The sequence below is a fragment of the Triticum urartu genome, chromosome 1A, assembly GCF_056163025.1.
Source record: "Triticum urartu cultivar PI428250 chromosome 1A, HENAU_Tu73, whole genome shotgun sequence".
Taxonomy (NCBI): domain Eukaryota; kingdom Viridiplantae; phylum Streptophyta; class Magnoliopsida; order Poales; family Poaceae; genus Triticum; species Triticum urartu.
Genome location: NC_141873.1, coordinates 460,720,034 through 460,728,653, shown reverse-complemented (window position 1 = coordinate 460,728,653; position 8,620 = coordinate 460,720,034).

Below are 8,620 nucleotides of genomic sequence, written 5' to 3'. Positions count from 1 at the left end.
GTCGACAGCCATCGCTACCGCAGCACCGTCAAATTCTCAGCAGATGCGTACACGGCGCCACACCAGAGGCGGTACTCTTTCATATCTACTCAACTTATTTATCGTAGCAAGAAAATAGATCGCCACTGCTTTACTCCGATTTCTTGTCTTGGTTGCGAAGTTGCCTTTGTCCGGTTTGCACCTTCTGATCCACCATGGCATGCTCAACACCATACTCGCAATGCTCATGGTTTTCCCCTTTTATATTCCACACTACTTAAATCACAGTAGACTAAATTTCAAAATTGGGTCAGTCGATTTTTCAGAGCTCGCCGGGGTTTGCCGGTGCGATCGAAGGGGCTCGGGTGGGGGCGGTGGTTGTGGGGGTGGTGGTGGGGCCTCATCGAACAAAGAAAACTCGACGCGGGTGGGGGCGGGGGTGGGGGTGGGGGTGGCGGAGGAACACAGGCGGTGGGGCCGGTGGTTCGGCCGGCGGCCCATGCGGTGTTCTATATGGGAAGCACAGTATGTTCCTTGTCAGGAAGGGGAGCAGGGACATCTGCAGTCTAACAGCTGATAGAGCTGGCCTGTACGTGATCGATAGGCTTTCAATTACTAGCGGCAATACAACACCGTAATTTCCAGCCAGTTCCACTTTCCTGATTTATATATCCTGGTTATGGTGTACCCCTGTTATGTACACTATGATCTGCCTAGTTGCTGTGTGCTCTTGTTATCATGGTTTGGCAATAAAATCTCTATACAGTATATTATGAACCTATCATCTGCCAGCTATCCTTACTTCTGGAGCCTATTTTTTGTGTACTTGTGCCAGATTATATAAATGCACGCACCATATTATAGCACACATGAGCTCTCTCATCAGAATCCAGTGATAGAACACAAGTGTTTACAGGGGCGCCCCTATATTAGAATATCATCTGCATTACAAAGATAATCTCACAACTATTTATGTTTTCATGGTTCTCAGATATCATACGCAATTACAGTGAATATCAGAATCCGCGCATCAGAAGAATATTGTGGAACACTACAATGACTTAGAAAATTGGCACCAAGGCATTGAGTGCCATTCTGGAAGCAATGAAACTCGTACGCTCCCCACCTGTTGATTCTTGTTCATATCATCCTAATGACTATTCTAACCTCGAGGAGTCAAAGGCAGATGGCCTGTCCTGTTCACCCATCAAGGTGCCTGTTCTAATTTGGCAAGGTTTTATTGATTGTGCGTATCTTGCATATGTTGTCTTGCATTTCTTCTACTTTGTTGCACCGCCATCTGCTTAGTTTACTCATCATATATGTCGAGATGCCATGCCCATCCATTATCAATACATATTCCATCTTTCATCGTACCATGTTTTTCCACTCAAATGTTGTTCTGGTGCATCAGACATCAAAAAGGAAGAGGGTGATTGCCGAACCTGAAGGAGCACCAGCAAAGTCCTTGAAAAACATGGCGGTGCCGGAGAAATCAGACAGCACCCCACTTATATTGGCTGTACAACCAATGACACAAAACGTAGGACCGAATCCAGCAGATTGTACCCATACTTCACTGGCCACACCACTAGCCCCACCACACAGGACCTGCACTCCAGCAAAAGGTATACCGATTTCATTTGCAATAGCACCAGCTGTACCACAGAAAAATCCCACTCCAGCAAAAAGTACAGCACGTCCACCGGCCGAAGACCTATTCCAACTGCAGAGACGGCCAATTCCTGTAGATTGGAAACCCATTCCATTTATTCCCAGTTTAAAAGACAATCTTTCAATGTTGTTAGGGACTACGTGCATATATTCCCATCATGGGAAGATTATTGTGAAGACAAACACCATTTTCACATCTTCCTGTCCAACTTACGTGTAAGTGCTATTATTCATGGTTATTATTTTCCTGTTTTCTGCTGATTGAACACATCAATGATTTACATTACATTGTTGTAACTAGGCGAGGGTCAATCTAGATAGTCATGACGAGCAAAGCTTGCTTGTGCTTTTCAAGGAAGCATTGCAGCAGTATCGGTGTTACCTGAGGAAATCACACTTTGATGGCAAGTATATAAACGAATTTCTGGTGAAGTCTCCTGTGCTAAATTTAGAAGACATTGAATGGAAAAACCTTGTTATGCACTGGTCTCATTCCCAGGATGAGGTACTGTCTATGAAATCACATGACAATTTGAACTTCTACTTTTCCGCATGTGCCTTACGGATCTTTTTTGCAGGAAATCTGCTCGGAGAAGAACTCCAGTTTGACAAGAACGACAGGATATCGCAAATATGCTGCCTGCTGCTTTACTCTTGTTAGTACCTGTTGTCCTATATCACTGTACTTGCATACATACCTGGTTCATTATGTGACAGCAGTATGCATGATAGCTTGCTTATCAATTGTTCACTCCAAATTATCTGATCTGTATGAATGGTTACATTAGTGTAGAATATATCCAATGTCAATGTTTTTTTAGCTCTGCATTGCTCTTGTAAGTACATGCTGTCCTTTATCAGTGTACTTATAATGACAGGTAGTTGTTCATGTACCATCACTCTGCAGCTTATTTTCCTTTGCCCTCCATTTTCTACACATCAGATCTATATTTACTCTTACCATAAGGTTGGTACTGAAGAAGTTTAGCTATGCATTGCTCTTGGCTGTACCTTTTGCCTGTATCACTGCACTTACATTTATAGCTACTTGGTTATGTAGCATCACTCTTCATCTTATCTTAAATATTCTCCATTTTTCGTATATTATCACATCTATATTTACTCTTAACAAAATGTAGAATAAAGGCAATGCTTTTGAAGAAGATTCTATGGTAAACTTCTTGAATTTCCCCCCATCAGCATGGACAAGGCCTTTATAGAGCCTGTCTTCACCAATAATGTAAGTTTGTCCATCTCAAGCCTTCAAACTTTGTTGTATATATTTGGTTAGGCATGACTGCAACAGCTGTTTATTTTTGGTGTTTGCATCAAATTGCTTGTTTAAAGTTTATTATATGTAGTTCATAAACAAAAGTTCGTCCTTTCTCAATTTAAGTTTTCAGTTGTACAACCAAGTTCCTTCTTCATACCATGTAAATTAAACCATACAGAGCAAGTGATCTTCTTTCGCACTGCATGTATGCTTCTGTTCTTCATCTGTAATCCAGTGGTGTGGTGAACCTACCCACTGTAGCACAATGTCATATTCTGCAATGTCTTAACTATGAACAATGTCATATCATTCTACTATTATTTAAACCATCTCTTTGTTTGCCAATCTGAAATGGTATAAATTGATAGCACACTAACCATTGATACTTATGAGTTCTTGATCTGTAATCCAGTGGTGTCGTGAAGCTGCCAACTCCTTCACAATGTCATTTCTTGCCATGTCTTGGCCTGAACAATACCACATTGTGTTAATGCAAATTTAAACTGTGTCACTTTATTCGTCAGTAAGAAATGTGATGAATTGTCAGCATTGATACTTTTATGTGCAAAACCTGTCATCTGTCTGCTTGTTTATCTTTCAGAGTGAGGAAGATACAAGTGTTGAACAAGCGCAGTCTCATCATCTTGCTCAGCTGCTTGCCCTGCGGCTCCCCAACAGGGCTAACCTTTCTTGAACTCTATTGAAGTGATGTCGGTTTTGTATATTATTTTGTCGGCGTGTTTATTTCCACTGGTGGCGATCTTTGATGCCCAGTGTATGTAATCTGCTGTTTGCTTGTGCTTTATTATCATAGTGGCGAACTTTGATGCCCAGTGGATGTAATATGCCGTAATTTCTTTATTGTATAGTCTAGGTTTTTATTATTCATGATGCTGCGGTTATTTTACTGTATATATATCCTGTCTTCGCAGTAAACCGGTCAAACCATAAAATTATGGTACATAATCGGGCCGTCATGCAATCACGATGTAGGTTGGGCCTGAAACGTGCCGATCATCTCATGGGCCGGCAGCAGCCCGAAATGAACCCCGGCCCATGATTATGCGAATCAAATCACAGGCTTTTAACAGGCCGAAAAATTGTCTCGGTCCTTGTTTGGCCCAATCAGATATCGGCTGCGAGCAGGCCGGATGCAAACCGGGCCGTAGTTAGGCCCAACTATATGATGGGCTTTTAACAGGCTGAAATTAATATAGGGCTGAAATGTTAAACGGGCCCTTAACGGGCCAAAACTAATATCAGGCCGAATTACTAAGTGGGCCTTTAGCAAGTGGGCCCAAAAGCATAGTGTCTAGTTGACGGACCGAATCTGATATGGGCCATATTTGAGCCCAAAGCGTCTTAAAGGGCCGGACCTGATCTAGGCTGTAATTTGGCCCAGAACGTGGTAGGCCTTTAACGGGCCGGATCTCATATGGGCCACTATTAGGCCCGGAGCGTGGCAGGCCATTAATGGACCGGATCAAATATGGGCCAGCATTTGGCCCAAAACATGGCAGGCAGTTAATGGGTCGGCCTACTAGGGTACTCAAAATCTTGTGGGCCTACAGCTGGGCCGGCCCATTAATGTCGGCGAAATCTTGTGGGCCTTTAGCTGGGCCGGCCCATTATGATCCGCAAGAATCTTGTGGGCCTTTACCTAGGCCGGCCCATTACGGCACACAAAAATCTTATGGGCCTTTACCTAGGCCGGCCCATTATGGCCCGCAAAATCTTGTGGGCCTTTAGCTGGGCCAGCCCATTATGGTCCGCAAAATCTCATGGGCCTTTAGCTGGGCCAGCCCATTATGGTCCGCAAAATCTTGTGGGCCTTCAGTTGGGCCGGCCCATTTAAACTTGATGGGCCGGTCCACGTGTCAACATATCATAGGCGCGTCTCGCCCATTGGATGAGTTGACACATGTCTCCTCCAGCCAATGATGATTTTACACATGGAAAATCCCCATTGGTCGTGGCTGTTAACGGGTTATCGGATCCAAAACCCGACCCGATAGCTTAACGGCGTTCCGTTACGGTGGATGCCACGTGTCGATCACCCTTGACGAAAGCACTTCTGTGACGCGTGATTTATTATCATGGAAGTGGACACTTCCGTGATGATAATTTTGGTAATGTCATGGAAAACTTCTACGACGGCACAGGTATGACTATCTTGATTCTGTCATAAATTTGTCATGGATGTACATGCATGACAAAAAAAGCGACCTACTGTGACAAACACGTATCATCACGGAAGTGTATTTTTTTGTAGCGGGGGCGCGCCCCCACCCTCGTGGGCAGGGTGTGGCCCCCCTGGTGAGTTTCTCCCGCTGAGTATTTTTTATATATTTGGAAAACATCATCCGTGAAGTTTCAGGACTTTTGGAGCTGTGCAGAATAGGTCTCTAATATTTGCTCCTTTTCCATCCCAGAATCCCAGCTGCCGGCATTCTCCCTCTTTATGTAAACCTTGTAAAATAAGAGAGAATAGGCATAATTATTGTGACATAATGTGTAATAACATCCCATAATGCAATAAATATCGATATAAAAGCATGATGCAAAATGGACGTATCAACTCCCCCAAGCTTAGACCTCGCTTGTCCTCAAGCGAAAATCCGAAATCGAAAAATATGTCCACATGTTTAGAGATAGAGGTGTCGATAAAAATAAAATACGGACATGAGGGCATCATGATCATTCTTAGAACAGCAACTTATATAATTCTTGTCATATAATCTCTTATGCTAGAGTAATAATTCAATCACAATATCAAGTATGAACCGTAAACTTCATTGAAAACTAACAAACTACTCAGTCATTGAAGCAATTGCAATTTATCATAACATAGGAAAGAGTCAATGTATAAGAGCTTTTCAGCAAGTCCACATACTCAACTATCATATAATCGTTCACAATTGTTGACACTCACGCAATACTTATGGGTTTGGAGTTTTAATCGGACACAGAGAAAGATAGGGGCTTATAGTTTTGCCTCCCAACATTTTACCTCAAGGGTAATGTCAACAGTAATAGTTCATGAAAACTCACATCCAATTAGCCATATATACCAGGATCTTTCCAACATATTGTGCTTGCCAAAGGATAAAATGTAAAAAGGAAGGGTGAAGATCAACATGACTCTTATGCAATGTAGGAGATAAAAGTAAAAGTTAGGCCCTTCGCAGAGGGAAGCAGAGGTTGTCATGCGCTTTTATGGTTGGATGCATAAAATCTTAATGCGAAAGAACGTCACTTTATATTGCCACTTGTGATATGGACCTTTATTATGCAGTCTATCGCTTTTATTACTTACATATCACATGATCGTATAAAGCTTATTTTCTCGCACACTAATAAGTCATACATATTTAGAGAGCAATTTGTATTGCTTGCACCGATGACAACTTACTTAGAGGATCTTACTCAATCCATAGGTAGGTATAGTGGACTCTCATGGCAAAACTGGTTTAAAGGTATTTAGAAGCACAAGTAGTATCTCTACTTGGTGCAATGAATTTGGCTAGCATGAGGGGGAAAGGCAAGCTCATCATGTTGGAAGATCCAAGACAATATAATTCATCTCAGATGCAAGAAAACATAACCCATTATGTTGTCTTCCTTGTCCAATGTCAACTCTTTAGCATGTCATATTTTAATGAGTGCTCACAATCATAAAAGATGTCCAAGATAGTATATTTATATGTGAAGACCTCTCTTTCTTTATTACTTCCTATTAATTGCAATGATGACCAAAACTATATTTGCCAACCCTCAACAACTTTTATTCATCATACTCTTTCTATGTGAGCTCATTACTCTCCATAAGACTCACATGATCTCTTTGTTTCTTTTTATTTCTTTCTATTTTCTTTTATTCACTTAGGATCATGGCAGAATAATCAAGCCCTTGACTCAACACTAATCTTTATTATATAGCTCACGGACTCGATTACATAGAAGGATAATAAAGCAAAACTCACAACTAGATCATACTAAGAACTTTTATTCTACTAGATCAAGATATTACCAAAAGGATCGAACTAAGAAAAACGGTGAAGATAAAAGTGATGGTGATATGATACCGGGGCACTCCCCCAAGCTTGGCAGCTGCCAAGTGGAGTGCCCATACCAGATACTCAATTCTTCTTTTTTGATGGAGACGGTGGAGATTTTGTTGATGTCGTAGGCTTGTCGTCCTTCTTCCAAGGCATAGGCTCACCGTCATAGAAAGATGACCGGGTCTCCGGGATCCTCAAATCTGCAGCCAAACTTATCCTTTTGAATCTATATTCATACTCACAATTTTGGTTTTGCATGTCATAGATTTGAGCTTGAAGGTGCTCAATTTTCTCGTGAAGCTTGAAGATGGTCTCCCCGATGTTGTCGGCATCCAAACTGTGTTTGTTGGTGAATTCTGCGATCATCATGTGGTTGGAGTTGAGTCCACGCTCCACCATCCCCTGACACTTGAAAACTTGTTGCTCCATTGCTTCGAGCCTTGTCTCCACGCTTCCGGTCCCCTTCGGTCCCTCAGCATCACGGATGTGTAGCAACCCATCACGCATCTCAATGGTTTGAGGGTGTCGATGCACCTCTGTGAGGTAAGGGTTGATGACCTTCTCAAAGAACTTGTCCTTGGGAACACTTGGAGATGCCATGATAATCTAGATCTGTCAGAAAAACAGCTCAAAACAAAGACAGGAGATTTTTGCGTGATACGAGAGTCAAAACCTCCGGGAGATTATATAATGAATTTTTACCGACCAAAATACGTGTCGTGTACGAAAACGGAGTCCGGAGAGCACACGAGGTGCCCACGAGGTAGGGGGCGCGCCCTGTAGGGAAGGGCGCGCCCTCCACCCTTGTGGTGCCCTCGTGTCCTTCCCGGGCTGCTACTTATTTTTCTATTTTTCTAAATATTCCAAAGCGGAGAAATATTGCCTTAAAAACTGTTTTGGAGTCGGTTTACTTACCGTACCACATACCTATTCCTTTTCGGAGTCCGAAACATTCCGAAAAGTGTCCCTTATGTATTCCTCCGGGGTTATGGTTTCAATAATATTGGTTTCAACATTTATGGCATTACCTGAGATATAGTGTTTGATTCTTTGACCGTTCACCACCTTCGGATTTGTGCCTTCGAAGTTGTTGATTTTTATGGCACCGGAACGGTAGACCTCCTCAATAACGTAAGGACCTTCCCATTTAGAGAGAAGTTTTCCTGCAAAAAATCTTAAACGAGAGTTGTATAGCAATACATAATCACCTACATTAAACTCACGCTTTTGTATTCTTTTGGCATGCCATCTTTTAACTTTTTCTTTAAACAACTTGGCATTTTCGTAGGCTTGGGTTCTCCATTCATCAAGTGAGCTAATATCAAATAACCTATTCTCACCGGCAAGTTTAAGATCATAATTAAGTTCTTCAATAGCCCAATAAGCCTTGTGTTCTAGTTCGAGAGGTAAGTGACATGCTTTTCCATAGACCATTTTATACGGAGACATACCCATAGGATTTTTATATGCAGTTCTATAGGCCCATAATGCATCATCTAGTTTCTTGGACCAATTCTTTCTAGACCTATTAACAGTCTTTTGCAAAATTAATTTAAGTTCTCTATTACTCAATTCTACTTGACCACTAGACTGAGGATGATAAGGAGATGCAATTCTATGATTAACATCATAT